The sequence below is a fragment of the Hypomesus nipponensis genome, chromosome 17 (assembly GCF_054491055.1).
Source record: "Hypomesus nipponensis isolate SF chromosome 17, ASM5449105v1, whole genome shotgun sequence".
NCBI lineage: Eukaryota > Metazoa > Chordata > Actinopteri > Osmeriformes > Osmeridae > Hypomesus > Hypomesus nipponensis.
The window spans coordinates 11,904,786-11,922,131 of record NC_140377.1 but is presented as its reverse complement, the minus strand read 5'-3'; the positions used below and the strand labels follow the sequence as shown (position 1 = coordinate 11,922,131).

Sequence of the window (17,346 nt, the reverse complement as noted above, 5' to 3'; positions counted from 1 at the left end):
GCGCGGCCATCCGCGTATTCTCATTTCCGTTTAGATACTTTACGCTTTATAACCCCACCCCTCGCCCCTCGGCTTGAAGCAACGGCCCCGGTGGATGTAGGTGGTATTGCATTTTATGTTTGACTTCCGACTCTTCCGGTAGTTTTTATTCTATTAACTCCAGTCAACATTTACAAAACTATCTCCCCCAATAATTTTGGTTCGATTCTAGAACCTGGCTCATACTACTAGCTTTTTCACATAATTTTCCAGATTTTTGCTCTAAGTTTGAAAACAATCCGAAATGGGTAAACTAGCACCCAATTTATTTGCTTACGTCGATAAAAGATGCCTGCAGATGTGCTTGCGGATACAGGGCACGAGCACAAAAGTTCACATTGGCCGATAGCCAATTTCCATGGAGCTGAATGAGCCATAGACTTATATTGAATGAGCACAGGGAGAAATGGCTTGAGTTGCCTGCCCTGTTGTAGCACGTTTAGCAAATGGTTGTCACACATACATGAAATTTTGTTAATATAGTTTATTCCCGTTATTTTAAAACAGATTAGATTTTTCGTAAAAACTTTCATGACATGATGGCAAATATAATAATAAAACACAGGCCACATTTCTACACTGATGTTAAATTGAAGGCAGTGTGAATTTGTGGCATTTCGTTTGAATATAAAGTTGACAGTAAGCTATGGTAAGTCTGCACTATGGAATATTTCTATTACCAAAATAACTATTAAGCTTTCTTTGCCTGGCGAGAACAACGACGGAGCTGTTCATGTTAACAGTTCATTTAATCCGATACAATGCGTTGGAAATCATACTCATATCACAGAGAAAAAAAGCATCCATCAAGAATAGCCCTATATTTAGCCCTATAGCCTATTTCTAAAAACCAAGTGAAAGGAATACTATACAGTGACAGCATATGTAATGCAGGGAAACTAAAGGGTTAATGTTAAACGGATGTTAGTCTTAACTGACGTTGGAGTTAACCTATCCGATTAAGACGGTACGGTGGTTTGGGCCAATTAAATGACACCTAGATATTGAGGGTCGCCTTTGGAAAAGATTTCCTTCAAAGAGCTTGATGTATGTTAAAGGAAAAAGAGAAAACGATTATAAACAAAATCAAAGTGCTCAAACTAATAATAACAAACATATTATTATTAGAGACTGATCTTTTAGAGCCTGGAACCATCGGTATTGGGAAACGGCAGTTGCACACTTTTGACCGTCTTGGTCAGGTTTTTTGTTGGTATACGTTGAATTGGATGGCGAGCCAACCCACGAGGATAAAGCTGGAAGATTGGGAACCTTCATTTTGAGGACAAACTATTCTCTTCTTTCATATTGTACTGGTAACAAGCTGATTCTGAAACCACCAATGGTGGTGAGTTGTTTTCTTTTGTATAATCTAATTGAGCTGGAACCAACATTTATAAATATTGTTTTATGTTTCTGTGTGATCCTATTTGTGTAATACGGATGTTTTTGGAGTCAAAGGGTGCACCCAGAAAGTAATTGATTGTATTAATATCTGTGGGAGATTGTTTTATTAATGCATGCAAGACCGTTGCTTTGTCTTCAAGTAAAATATTATAATAACGTCACTGTGTCCAATCCCGACTGGTTTTTAGCTAACATTCTGATAAAATGCCACTTCAAATATTGATTCAATGATCACGTTTTCAGCTGATTTACTGATTTCACATTAAGCTTTAACTTTTTACCTTTCAAGCTAAATATTGTAAAAAAAAAATTAGTTAGCTTATCTTTTACTAGAGCCGGTAAAAAGACGCTGGCACCGGTAAATTAGCCGTGCGCTCTCCTTGTCCAAACCCGACTGTACTTATCCTCGTAGTAAACACTCGGCGCTGCTGTTTTTCCGGGGATATTAACTTTATCCAGGGTCACCAAACTGACCATCAATGCTGTCAATATATCCGGGGACGTAGTTATGTCCTCCACAATAAGATATCACGCTTCAACATCTCCAAACTATGCGATACAATCTCAATTTGACTGTATTTTGATGTTTTGTTGAACTCTTCTCATGTCAGTCCCTTGCCCCCCTCCCTTCCTCCCCTCGACTACACATCACCTCACACATGATGGTGTATTTTGGCATTGGCTATACAAAGTAATGTTAAGATAGTGTTAAAAAAAATACACTTGTATGCTAACCGATGACAATACAAAAACACTTTTCAGAGTAAATATCGTCGCCCGAGCGTCGCCCGAGAGGTCTTTCGGCTTTCTCTCATCAATGTAACTTTCCTAAATTATTTAGACATGTGTTCATGACATTTGACACGTAGATTGTTTTGTATGCCTAAAATAATACTACTTACAATTTGCTAGCGATTGCAAAAGAAAATGGTGTCAAAAAGACCGGAAACTGGGTGTCCAAACCCCGTTCGGGTTTGGACAATAGTAGTTTACAGCGGTCGGGATTGGACACAGTGATGCTACATGTTGCAACTCAGTACTACTGCTTCCTCTTGTTCGCATCTAAATTCTTCTGAAAAGTTGGCCTATTCTTTCCATTAGTATAGTTAACAACTTTGTGACACATACATTTCCCTAAAGTCTGCATCATGTCTCTGATTCTTATAGGACTTGTACCCCAGTCTAGTGATGTGTCAGATGGCTGAGCGTTGAGGGAGTCGGGCTAGTAATCAGAAGGTTGCCGGATCGATTCCCAGCCGTGCCAAATAACGTTGTGTCCTTAGGCAAGGCACTTCACCCTACTTGCCTCGGGGGGAATGTCCCTGTACTTACTGTAAGTCGCTCTGGATAAGAGCGCTCTGCTAAATGACTAAATGTAAATGTAAATGTGTCGTGCGTGAACGATTCGTTCATTTTGAACGAATCCTTACAAGGGCTCGAGAGTAACCTCTCAAAGAGTGATTCGTTCATTTTCTCGTGGCCACGCATCAGGACAGTTGCATAGGCTCGTCCATGTAAACATATTCGTTCATTTCCCGACTCGGTCTTCGGGTACAGGTCTTTGGATAATTCACATGACCTGCATAGGCTCTGTACTGGTAGCTAGACGAAACAAACGATTTGTTCATTTCCAGACTCGGTCTTTCTACGAGTCTTTGGATCATTTTTCACATGACCTGCATAGGCTCTGTACTGGTAGCTTCAGCAAACAAACGATTCGTTCATTTCCCGACTCGGCCTTTCTACGAGTCTTTGGATCATTTTTTCACGTGACCCGCATTTTTTTTGTAAAGGAAACAGATTCCTCATTCCCTTTTGCGTGGCCGCTGTTTTAGTAAGACGTGAATGATATTCTCTCAAGTCATCATGCTGACTGGTTTTGTTATTTTCACTTTACACTTACAGTTTATTGCAGTGTAACTGTTTGCCGTGATAATTAAATGCTAGTGTGATAATAAACGACCAAATCATACAAACTGTCATGATACATTATTTTAATGCAGGAATTTATTTTAAAATAGAATCTGCTGATGCACATGCACTAACCTACATGAGAATATCATACGTGTTTGATACGCCCCCCATACGCCCCCCCCCCTCGGCCCTTTGAAATGAACGAATGACTCGAAAAAAGATTGGTTCATTTCACTGAACGATATTCAAAGAACCAAATCAGTAAAAGGAACCAAACTTTCCATCACTACCCCAGTCTGCCACTGCAATGCCTTAGCTCACACGCTATGCTCGCGACTGGTTGTCGCAAAGTTTGACGTGTACAGCTAGTTGTAAGCGTGCACGAGGTCTCGGTGCTAGGGGAAAAAAGAGCCACTGTTTAAAGCTAGACCGGAAGAGTCGGAATTGGAAAGATGGCAAGGTCCAGTTTTGCGCTCTGGCTTGCCTCACTGTGCCACTGAGTACTTTTCGTAGATATGAATGTGGACGCCATCTTGGAAGACAGAAGTAGCTGTCGCTAGTTATATTAACTCCATGGCTCTGGTACTAATTTAAGGCTAATAGAGATGCCCAGTGTCAACTGTGCAGTTTGTGGCTGCCATAACAGCTGGAGAAAACGGAATCAGACCCCGTATTATCATTGTTTTGACCATGGAAAGAAGAGGTCCGAGTGTTGTGGGTCGACATTTACCTTGCACCGACCTCCAACCAAAGTTGAGGATCTGCGTTCCTGGCTGAAGGTGCTAAATAAAAAAAAACCACCAAAGTTTCCTTTTATCACTTGTTGCAACTTATAATGTAATAAAGACTCATAATGTAATAACGGCTCATAACGGCTCATAATGTAATAATTTCAATGTAATAAAAGTTCATAATGTAATAATCGTCTCATAATGTAATGAAATCACGGACGCGTAACGTAATAAGGGCTTTGCGCATAATGTAATACTGTAATAACTTATTACATTAAGAACCTTATTGATACCGCTCATAATGTTATAACAGTTCATAATGTAATAATAGCACATATAGTGATAATAATAATAATTTAACCTCTCAAACAAAGCTGCAAGTAAAAGCAAAAGGCATGGGCTTCAGTACAATAGTAAACAAAATTTGTGAAACCAAGTACTATTTAATAGTAATTGCACTCTCACATTTTATTGATGTGAAATAACAGTTGAGCCACTAGTTGGGATTCTGAGAACGCCGTGCTCACTTCTACTGTGACTTTTGCAGGTAAGCAGCCCTAGTTGTGACCTTTAAAGTTCAATATATATATATTTGTTAAACCAAGCCATACACCTTATCTGTTTAAATTATGTGTATTAATAAGATGTTTGTAGGATAATGTGTATGTTTAAGCTAGCAGCTATTTTTTGTGTTTTAGCTAGCAGCTATTTCTTGTGTTTTAGCTAGCAGCTATTTCTTGTGTTTTAGCTAGCAGCTATTTCTTGTGTTTTAGCTAGCAGCTATTTCTTGTGTATTAAGATGTTTGTTATAATAGTGTTGTATGTTTTAGCTGGGGCGGCAATAGCTCAGTCCGTAGGGACTTGGCTAGGGGACTTAAAGGTTGCCGATTCAAGTCCCACTTGGACCATAAAAGTATGATGTGGACTGGCGGTTGAGAAGACGTTTTGTTATCAAATTATTTGTAGGGGTACACAACATCCTAAAATGTATGTACATAAATGATTTGTTAAAATCATAATATTTACATTAATCTAGTGATGCTGAATATAAAGAGTTTCTGCATACCCCACCTCAATGTCTACTGATTCACTGAATTTTGTTTTATTCACAGAAAAGGAACAATGAAACTGGGCATGACAATCTTGGTCCTATTCACACTGGCCCTTTTGGTTAGTGACATTCAAGGCCATGGAAGTCGAGAAATGGATGATGAGACATATGATGTCATTGTTAAAGCACTGAGAGGAGAATTTGGCATTCCTGTTAAAGAAAGGACAAGGGTCCAACGCGCTGCCCTTGTTCGTCTCTGGAGGAATAAGCACTTGTTTGGGCTATTGGAAGACGGCAAGACGTTGATATACGATGGGAAATTGGTGGCAAAAAAGACAAGCTTCAAAGGCATTGTGAAGACAAGGCTTGAAGAGACCAAGGGTTGTGGTGCCAGAAAACTTAACGTATACCTAAAGGATAAGTATTCCGGTATCAGTACACAAAATGTGCAAAAGGTATTGGACAGGTCCAGGCGCTATCAACTTCGCAGAGCTACTTTTCAAAACAAGGCCATTCCCAAGCCGATCAGGGCTAAAACAGTTCAAGAGCGTCATCAAATCGACCTTCTCAACATGGGGAGATGGGCTGTCAAGCATAGAATCGTTAGATATAGGTACATTCTAACCATCCTTGATGTGTGTAGCAGATACATATGGCTACGCCCTCTGAAGAGCAAAGAGAGCAAAGAGATTGCTAAACATCTCATTGAAATCTACACTGAACATGGCCCACCAAACATTTTGCAGCATGATCAGGGCAAAGAATTCAAAGGTGCCGTCCAGAAGCTGATGGTATCATATCAGGTCAAAGTCATTCAGAGCTCTCCATACCACCCCCAGAGCCAAGGTAAAGTTGAGAGAACACACCAGGTGCTACGTCGAAAAATCATGTATGACTTTGTGAATTTCAAACGAGGAGGTGTTAACTGGGCAGCACATATGCCAAAGTATGCAAGAGTTATGAATCTGGACAAAAAAGAGGTTCTCAACTGGATGTCTCCATTTGAAGTGTATTATGGGAGGAAGAATAACATCAGGACTCTTCACTTATCCAGCAATACAGGTGATGCTAGCCCCGGCTCAGTTTCTGATGCAGTTCCTGAAGACTTAGAACAGAACATGAGTAAGTTTGAGCAAAACCGCAGGAAGATACGAAGGAGGGCATTAAAGGCTACGGAGCGTTGCATGAAACGTACGATTAAATCAAGGGGAAATCCACCACCATCAGTTTACAACTTACAGGACAAAGTGTTGGTGAGGGTCAGCACAGGTCCCAGATTTTCAAAACGATACGCTGTGATACCAGGTATAGTTGTCAAAAGAAATGCAGATCTGTCGAAATACAAAGTCAAGTTCCGAATGCTAGGCAACCCAGGCCATCTACATATCAAATGGTTTGCAGTATGTGATGTGACAAGTGCCACAAGGGAGCGGGAGAAGCAGCGTTCTGAGCACAAGCCCAGAAAACATCAACGCATACAGTTGTTCCGCCCATCACCCATGGAATGAGGTTAGAATCCTTTGGATCACTAGGTTTCAGGATTCGTTTGGACCCTAATTCAGATGGCAGCTGCCAGTTTGCTGCCATGGTTGACCAACTTGCCTCACTTGGAATTTCTCGGTCTGCAACATCTTTAAGGCAAGAAATTGTATCAGACCTAATGCTTCACCCACATGCCATGAATGGAATACATCTTTCTAATTTTGTGGAAGGGCAATGGGATGACTATGTGCAAAGCATGCAGCACAGTGGTACATATGGTGATCATTTGACTCTACAAAGAACATCCACCATATTCAATGTACAGTTTATGATTGTGTCAACGCTTGGAGTTGATGCAACAGCAATAGTCTCCCCACATGGTCACTACGATGAAAGTCTGCCATTGCTGATTCTAGGCCATTTTGCTGAAGGTTGTGGGGACCATTATGTTAGTCTTGATGGACCAGTCAGACCATTCATTCGAAGAATTCAGAGAGCAGAGAAGCAGAGGGTGCTTCTTTATAGTACTGGCTATGATGCTGTCCCTGACTCTGATCACCATTCAAACCCTGACTCTGACCATCACTCTGACCCCACCAATTACCCTCCTGGAGATTCCAGTGATGTCCTACATGGTGACTCATGTGATGTTCCTTATGGTGATCCCAATGATGTCCTACATGATGACCTCCACACTGTCCGTTACACTGACCCTGATACTGTTCCTTCTGCATGTCCTACAGTGCCAAAACATATCTTCCCTGCTGACCCTGACTTCATTGCTAGCCCTAATTTGCCTTTGATTGTACTGTCAACCATTATCCAGTATTGCCTGTTGATGGATATGACAATGCTGGGCACCTTCAACAGAGTTTCCAACTTGTTCAGAGAGCTAACCCTGCCATTCCTACCAATAATTTTTATACGTGATTCTTTGGTGGAATGTTTAAATATTGTGACGGATGAAGACTGCAGCATTGGTATTTGTAGGTTATATAAAGCAGCTGGACGTAATAGTGGCCTTGCATCCAACATCAGGCAGCTCTTCAGCCAAAATGCCAGGTGGTTTACAGCATGGATCGTGATTCGACATATATCCTTTGGATGGTTCCATATTAAAGACATTCATTGGAAGAAATAAAGTGATTTGAGTGATCACTGGCACAGTCACTGACCACTGACAAATGGAGCCCCCTTAACTTTATTTTTGTTGGCAACTATAATTTATGATCATGTTTATAGGCATATTGTTTAGTTAAATTTATTTGAACTTATATTTTTACTTTTGTGTCCTGACAGGCTGTGTTTACATTTAAAGAGCCTTTGAGCTGGTTCATGTTTTCTATGACATCCCTATGTCTGTTCTAGACTCACAAACTGTATACAGGTACAGGTCGAAAAATTTGAATATCGTGCAAAAGTTCATCTATTTCAGTAATTCAACCTAAATGGTGAAACTAATATATTATATAGACTCATTACATTCAAAGTGAGATATTTCAAGCCTTTATTTGTTATAATTGTGATGATTTTGGCTTACATCTTATGAAAACCCCAAATTCAAAATCTCAGAAAATTAGAATATTACATAAAATCAATAAAAAAAGGATTTTAAATACAGAAATGTCGGCCCTCTATAAAGTATAATCATGCATATGTACTAAGTACTTGGTTTGGACCCCTTTTGCACAAATTATTGCCTAAATGCGGTGTGGCATGGATGCCATCAGTCTGTGGCACTGCTGAGGTGTTATGGAAGCCCAGGTTGCTTTGATAGTGGCCTTCAGCTCGTCTGTATTGTTGGGTCTGGTGTGTATCATCTTCCTCTTGACAATAGTCCATAGTTTCTCTATTGGGTTCAGGTCAGGAGAGTTGTCTGGCCAATCAACACAGTAATACCATGGTCAGTCAACCAGTTACTTGTGGTTTTGGCACTGTGGACAGGTGTCAAGTCTTGCTGGAAAAAGTAATTCAGCATCTCCATAAAGCTTGTCAACAGACAGAAGCATGAAGTGCTCTAAAATATCCTGGTAGACAGCTGTGGTGACTTTGGACTTGATAACACAGTGGACCAACACCATCAGATGACATGGTGCCTCAAATCATCACTGACTGTTGAAACTTGACAGTGGTCTTCAAGCCCCTTGGATTTTGTGCCCCTCCACTCTTCCTCTAGACTGTGGAACCTTGATTTCCAAATGAAACGCAACATTTAATTTGGATCAGTGATGATTTGAGGTATCATGTCATCTGCTGCTGTTGGTCCACTGTGTTATCAAGTCCAAAGTCACCACAGCCATCTACCAGAAGAACCTGGGCTTCCATAACACCTCAGCAGTGCCACAGGCTGATAGCATCCATGCCACGCCGCATTTAGGCAATAATTCATGCAAAAGGGGCCCAAACCAAGTACTTAGTACATATGCATGATTATACTTTCTAGAGGGCCAACATTTCTGTATTTAAAATCCTTTTTTTATTGATATTATGTAATATTCTAATTTTCTGAGATTTTGAATTTGGGGTTTTTATAAACTGTAAGCCATAATAATCACAATTATAACAAATAAAGGCTTCACATATCTCACTTTGCATGTAATGAGTCTGTATAAGATATTATTTTCACCTATAAAGTTGAATTACTGAAATAAATGAACTTTTGCACGATATTCTAATTTTTCGACCTGTACCTGTATAGCTGGTAGATATTGTGAGACTAATTTGATGTTCAGATATCCAAGTTTTTGATGACTTTTTTGTTATTGTTCAAAAGTTCCAAAATAAAAGAAGTTTGAATTAACATGTTATGCTGCTTGTATCATGTATTTCACGTAAGTAGTAGGAAAATAATGTTTAAAAGCCTTTATTAAATTGGCATTAAAGACCAACACAAAAAAAATGCTAAATTTTTATTGGAAGGTCTTCATAAGGTTGTATGGAAAGAAAGAGTGTTCACTTACTTTTTTGAAAAGTCCAATTTTAAATGTGTTTATCGTAGGAGTTATTAGTTATTGTAGCAAAGAACATTAAACTACATGAACTACAGTCCCCCTCCTTCTTCACTAATCCAACCTCTTCTCCTGACAGCTTTTGAGTTGGTTACTGTAGCGCAACCTATGTACAAATCATAGTCAAACTCAAAAACAAACCTGTGCCCAAAAGTGCATTAGTTGTCAGTATACAGTTGTTGCCTTTATACCATGGATTTGACCCATGGAGGATGATGCGTTACAGATTAAGGCTTCTCTTCCTTTTTATGAGGCCTGCCACTAATTGGGAGCGAGGTTCAGTATATGGCATCTAAGTTGGCTAATGCTCCAGCATGTTTGCAGAAATGTGTGATCTTGCTGAGAGACAGACACAGGTGAAAGCATTTCCTTCCACTCCTGCAGGGATGGCAGAAGTAAACATTATGATAATGCAACACTTTTCTCACTATATGTGCTATTATTACATTATGAGCTGTTATAACATTATGAGCGGTATCAATAAGGTTCTTAATGTAATAAGTTATTACAGTATTACATTATGCGCAAAGCCCTTATTACGTTACGCGTCCGTGAGTTCATTACATTATGAGACGATTATTACATTATGAACTTTTATTACATTGAAATTATTACATTATGAGCCGTTATGAGCCGTTATTACATTATGAGTCTTTATTACATTATAAGTTGCAACATCACTTGCAACAAAGTGTGTAATAAGAGATAAACTAGCTATATTGTAGTGTGTTTTAGTGTTCTCAATTTATGATATTAGAAGATACAAGATTATAACGAGGGATGCTCCGATCTGATCGGCGCCGATCCATATCGGCCGATATTCCCATTATTGGTTTTTGATCGGCGTTCTCAAAACGGCCGATCAAACATGGCCGATCAGATGACATAAAATCTGTGAGAACTACTATCAGAGACGTTTCAATAAAACGTTAGATAGGCATTTCAAGCCGCCAGTGGTAAGAAATGATTCTTTAACCTTTAGATGCGTGAGTTCTAGCTAAATATTTCCGACGCTTCCACCAGAGTTATTTTTCCAAAACGGAAGCTAGCTAGCTTTAATTAGCTTCCGTTACCTAGCAACCTAGCATAATACTCATAGCATTGCTACTACCTGCTAGTATTACTTGTTAGCCTCCTAATTGTAGATTTTGAAGCCATACTATAGCATTTGTCATAGTTTTTGTCTATCGGAAAATAGTCGGTTGGAATTTTCAGAATCGCACAATCGCACACGTTACTCTGTGAGACCCGCATTCGAACAAAAACGGTCACGGACAGCAACTGCTTTTTCCTGCTCTTGCACAAGCAGCACGAGTCTTCCTCTCCACACCTTACAAGTGTAGATAGCGAACAACTTTTCAGCACAGACATATGCTTATATTTATCAATCTGCCAGTGATGCTGCTTAATCAGAAGTAAGGTTTGAATATTCTAGTATGCCCCCTCTCCGAGTGCGTGCGTGAAGTGAGTGAAGTGACAGTGAGACACTATACAGATAGGCCTAGATATACATGTTTAGTTTTTTTGTTTAATTGCTGACTTCCTGTGCACCTTTAATCTTTATTCTGTATGTTATCTCCTCCTAAATGCAGACTAATCTACTGACTGACTTGAAACATACTGGATATTTGGCTATAGTCTGTTGTTAAGTTGTTGTTGTTGTTGTTAAGTAATGTTGCAGTTAAGTTTGTAGGCTATTATTATATTTCCACAGGAAAGCTACTGTATAAGCTCCAAGTTCTCTTGAGAGCATCTAGAGAGTGGAATGTTGCACATGTGATTCTATTGTTGTGATTTTTATTTAAAGATTCATGTTTGTATTATTATTTTAATATTTATTATTATTATTTACACATTTTATAGGAAGCGAGAGAGCTTCAACACTGGAATGTTGCACGTTTCCTGCAATAGAACGGATGGTTGTCAATTCAGCGGGTCAGATGGCTGAGCGGTTAGGGAGTCAACACCGTGATCGGTGATCGGTATTATCAGATCGGCAGATACTGATTTCAGTGATCGGTGATTGGCACCAAAAAACCTGATCGGAGCATCTCTAATTATAACCAAATGTATGGGCATAGCTGTGAGCAAAACAACTGCTGCAGTGCATCTAAATGTAATGTAAAGCTTTTGAAACAACGCAGCAATCAAATTATTTAATAGATGCGTCTTTCTAATTGCCATTAGATAGGAGGGAATATTACTAGTGCACACCCTATAAATCAGTTTATAATAACGTTTTAACACATAACATAAAGCTTGTACCAAAGACCCTCGATGAAAAAGTTGTTACTATTTATTATTACAGCACAATTTGTGTAATTTGTTACTCATACATTTGCAGCTAATAAGAGACCTGATGTAAAAACTACAGCCTCAAGTAGATAAACAAGAAGCTAAGGTTCTGCTGCTAACAATGTTAGCTGGTCGGTTTTCCGGAGTAATCTCAAATACATGTAATGACTGTCAAATTAATCACACAACTGAATTCTAAAGGATCTAAGCTTTCAAACAACTGGGATGCAAACACATGTATGGTTAAAAAAGAGAGAAGTAATTTCAGCCCTCGCCCCGCAGCAAATATCCATATACTTACATTGCCACCAACCCCCTGACATCCCTGGCCTACCCCTATATGCACATAGAGTAAAATTACATTCTGAAGATCAAAATACACCAACACTTATTTGTAATATTCTATTTGTATTCGATTTGTATTCCGATACATAAACTCTTATTAAACTATCTAGCACTTCTTCTGGTTTTACTCCTTCCTCTTCTTCCTGGCCACCTCTAAGGGCGCTAAATGTTGATGATCCTAGCCAACTCCTTCAGCTGAGTAACAGCCTGGGAATGGCCCCTCACCACAAGATCAATGGAGGACAAGGCCTGTAGGTTCTTACTTTTGAGAGGTAGTTTGTTCTACTTGCCACAAGCTGTGTATGCCTTGGTCACCTTCCTAATAAAATCCATGACAGTAGGATATTTCTTTAAGTCTGCAAGGGAAGCTCGGCTTCCCCTAAAACAGGGGTACTCAATTAGAAACTCAAAAGGTCCACTCACCAAATTTCCATTCAGTCCAGTATTTATTTTTCTGGCCCTTACCTCTCCCATTGACTCCCATTCAAAATGGACTTAGGTTTAGGAGGGCACAGAGTTCTGGGGGTAATTTTGTTCCAACCTTTTGACAAGAGAAACCGTCTCATCGCAGATTAAACACATCGGTTTTGTGCTCCCCACCGGCAACACAAATGCGTACTTGTCAGTCCATTCTGTCTGAAATTTGCGATTTTCAGCATAAACTTTTCGCTGGGTTTTGTCACGCGATGATTTTTGCTATGGAAGAAACAGGTAGGCTAGCTACTGTTAGCAAATCGATTAGCCTGCGTTGTTAAAAAATGACACACACAACCTGCGTTACCCACAGAGGTTGCAGCCAAAGTGAAGTGAGTTGTCATGGTGATTACAGTTATTACAGCTCCTGATTGGAGCTTCAGATTGGAGACGGAAGATATAAAGCACATCTAGTAGGAAATATTATAGGCTATAGCACAAAATCTCGCACCACTGAATTGCGTCTAGCTATTGCGGTATTGCGCGCATAGGCTACTGCTGATTTGCTTATTTCCTATTTACTAGTTTGGTGGAGGCAATCCAGAATTACTGTTGGTGCAATTATAATCAGAGCCCCCCCCCCCCCTTAAAAAACTCATCAGGGAGGCATCCAAGGCGGTATCCTGATCAGAAGCCCGGGTAACACTTTAGATGAGCTCAGCAAATTCATAATTTATTAACCAATTTGTTACGTATTAGTTAACGGTTTGTTCACCATTAGTTATTTATTGTTTATACAAAATGTATCATTAGTAAAGCATTTGTTCACATAGTTAGGGTTAGGGTTCGGGTTTAGGGCAAGGGTTTAGGTTAAGAGTTTTGGTTAGGGTTTAGCTTTACTAATGCTTTACTAATGATACATTTTGTATGAACAACAAATAACTAATGGTGAACAAACCGTTAACTAATAAGTAACAAATTGGTTAATAAATTATGAATTTTGTGAGGTCATCTAAAGTGTTACCGAAGCCCGAGCCACCTCAGCTGGCTCCTCTCGACGCGGAGGAGCAGCGGTTCTACTTTGAGCCCCTCCCGGATGACTGAGCTTCTCACCCTATCTCTAAGGGAGAGCCCGGACATCCTGCGGAGAAAGCTCATTTGGCCGCTTATATTCGCAATCTCGTTCTTTCGGTCACTACCCATAGTTTGTGACCATAGGTGAGGGTAGGAACGTAGATCGACTGGTAAATAGAGAGCTTCGCCTTTCGACTCAGCTCCTTCTTCACCACGACGGACCGATGCAGAGCCCGCATCACTGCGGACGCCGCACCGATCCGCCTGTCGATCTCGCGCTCCATTCTTCCCTCACTCGTGAAACCCCGAGATACTTAAACTCTTCCGCTTGGGTCAAGATTTGGAGGTGCTGATTTGCATCCCAGCCGCTTCACATTCGGTTGCAAACCGCTCCAGTGAGAGCTGAAGGTCGCGGCCCGATGAAGCCAACAGGACCACATCATCCACAAAAATCAGCGACCCAATCCTGAGGTCACCAAACCGGACCTCCTCAATGCCCTGGCTGCGCCTAGAAATTCTGTCCATATAAGTAATGAACAGAATCGGTGACAAAGGGCAGCCCTGGCGGAGTCTAACCCTCACCGGAAAAAAGTTCGACTTACTACCGGCAATGCGGACCAAACTTTGGCACCGGTTGTACAGGGACAGGACAGCCCCGATCAGGGAATCCGGTACCCCATACTCTCGGAGCACCCCCCACATAAGCCCCCGAGGAACACAGTCGAACGCCTTTTCCAAATCCACAAAACATGTGTAGACTGGGTGGGCGAACTCCCATGTACCCTCCAGGACTCCACGGAGGGTATAGAGCTGGTCCACTGTTCCTTGGACCCTCCTCTCCAGGACCCCTGAATAGACTTTCCCAGGGAGGCTGAGGAGTGTGATCCCCCTTAAGTTGTCGTGTCAACCAAGACAGCCCTACAACATCCAGGGCCTTAAGGCACTCCAAGTGGACCTCATCCACCCCAGGGGCCCTGCCACCGCGGAGCTTTTCAACCACCTCGGCAACCTCAACCCCAGAGATAGAAGGGCCCCCCCCCGATGTCCCCAGACTCTGCCTCCACATCGGAAAGCGTGTTGGTGGAATTAAGGAGGTCTTCAAAGTATTCCTTCCACCAATCCAGGACGTCCCCCGTCGAGGTCAGCAGCGCACCATCCCCACTGTATACAGTTTTGACAGAGCACTGCTTCCCCCTCCTGAGTTGCCGGATGGTGGTCTAGAACCTTTTTGAAGCCGTTCGGAAGTCATTCTCCATGGCCTCACCAAACTCCTCCCATGCCCAGGTTTTTGCCTCCACGACCGCCAAAGCCGCGTTTCGCTTGGCCTGCCGGTACACATCAGCTGCCCCTGGAGTCCTGCCAGCCAATAAAGTCCAATAGGCCTCCTTCTTCAGCTTGACGGCATCCCTCACCTCCGGAGTCCACCATCGCGTTGGAGGGTTACCGCCGCGACATGCACCGACCCCCTTGCGGCCACAGCTCCGGTCAGCCAGCCTGGTTCTGGAGCCTATGCTGTGCGTCGAGGCGAGGCCAACTATATCTAGCCGGAATCTCTCTACCTCGCGCACCAGCTCAGGCTCCTTTCCCGCCAGTGAGGTGACAGTCCACCTCCTTAGAGATAGCTTCTGCAGCCAAGGATTGGACCGCCAAGGCCCCCGCCTTCGGCCGCCGCCCGTCTCACACTGCACCAGACCCCGATGACCCCTCCTGCGGATGGTGAGCCCACTGGAAGAGGGTCCCACGTTGTCTCTTCGGGCTGTGCCCGACCGGGCCCCATGGGACACAGGGTTGGGGCCATAGAGCCTGTGAGGGCCTGGCTCCAGGGGGGTGCCCCGGTGACCCTCTTCCGGGCAGGGGCAACTGAGAACCATTGTTTGTTTTCTTCATGGTAGGTTTTTGAGCCACGCTTTGTCTAGTCCTTCGCCAATCAATAATAAAAAATAAAATACCATAAATATACAAATCATAATTCTCAGATATATATATATTTTTTTTGTAAGAACAACAGATAAGTCTTGAGACCCCTCTTGAAGGATCAAAACTATCACATGAATGCGGAACACTAGGCAACTCATAGAATGGACGCATATTTTAAGAGGACTGTCTGACCAATCACGGTGGGTGTGGGCCGCCTGGTCCAAAAATGCCAGGGACAATTTTTTGTCCCAGTCCAGCCCTGACAGAGGGTGTTGTACGCTGTAGGCCTACAGATTGCCCCCTGAGGCAAATTGTGATTTGAGATTTTGGGCCATATAAATACAATTTGACTTGAAACGGGACCTGATTAGAAAATAAGCTAGCTAGTAGTTACATTAGGACAGTTTGATATATTTTTTTATTTGCAGAAACTGCATTTTGCCAAATAAATATAATTTGGCAAATTTAGCAACCATTTGTAATTATGGGTTGTGCAACTTTATGTCATTGAACCGGCATTTGCCAGGCATGTTTGACAGTACTCAAAGTAAGTTAGTGGTAAAAAAAGGCTAAATCCAAGCACTTTTAAGGACCTCTTCATTGCTTGGTAAATGCAAGCACTTTCAAGGTCTTGATTAAAAAAGTAAAATAATATCCCAACACTTTCAAGTACTTTCCAGACCCGTGGCAGCCCTGTTCCTCAAACAGTATCCAGCTCCTCAAGCTGCAGTGTTGGATACACGGCTGAAAAAGCCAATGGAGAGGGACAAACTGGATAGGATCACAGATGATGACTTAACCAGAGCAGAGAAGTTCATCAAGGTCATGAAGGTCCTGTACACCTCTACACTGTGTATCGAGCGAGAAAAGCCCCACCTGCGGTCAGATCCTTCCGATACTCGAGAAACTGAAAGACTACTTCACATATCAGGAAGAAGACAGAAGGTTTGGACTAACCTCTGGATGTTACCAGAAGGACACCATCCAGGAGTTCCTGGAAGAGGTGACTGCGATGGACCCCAGGTTTAAAGCCAAGAGTGACAGGGACTCCACTTGGGACCATTTGCAGGAGGCAGCTATAGCAGCCAATGTTAGAGAAGCGGAAGAGGTCCCACTCCCAGACCTCAAGGACAGTGACACAACCCAGGAGGAGGCCGATTATGATGATGATGACACACTGATCTCAGAGGAAGAAGAAGAGAGTGCAGTCATTCCACTACAGCCTAAGACAGCTTTGGAGGAGCTGTTTGCTGAGGAGGAAAGAGAGCTATGGACCATCCAGCCGAACAACTTGACAAGCATTCAGAGAGTCCGTCAAGAGATCCAGCTCTACAGAGGCCTGCCTCTGATCCCTATGGCGGAAGACCCTGTCCTCTGGTGGTGGGGAAAGAGAGACACCCTGCCCCTGCTAGCTGAACTCACAGCTACCTTTGTGCTCAAGCCTCTTCCACCCCTTCAGAGAGGGTGTTCTCCACTGCTGGGGACACCATCAGCCAGAAGCGATCCAGGATCATGCCTGACAAGGCAGACATGCAATCTTTTCTGCAGAAAAACCACTGTTAAGAAGAGTTGTCAATTATTTTTTCTTTTTGTTGTGTAAAGCATAATATTTATTTTGTTTATGTATATTATTTATTTTATTTGTTGTTGGAAAAAATGTGTTGGACAT

General features: G+C 42.0%; 1 protein-coding gene and 1 pseudogene across 2 annotated transcripts in view; one reads left to right on the top strand and one right to left on the bottom strand.

Annotated features, from left to right (window-relative positions):
* Positions 1-17,346, bottom strand: part of prkcab (protein kinase C, alpha, b) — a 360,544-nt gene that overhangs the window by 146,280 nt on the left and 196,918 nt on the right. The gene's annotated exons all lie outside the window — the stretch shown is intronic.
* On the top strand, positions 7,071-17,240 carry LOC146253576 (uncharacterized; annotated as a pseudogene).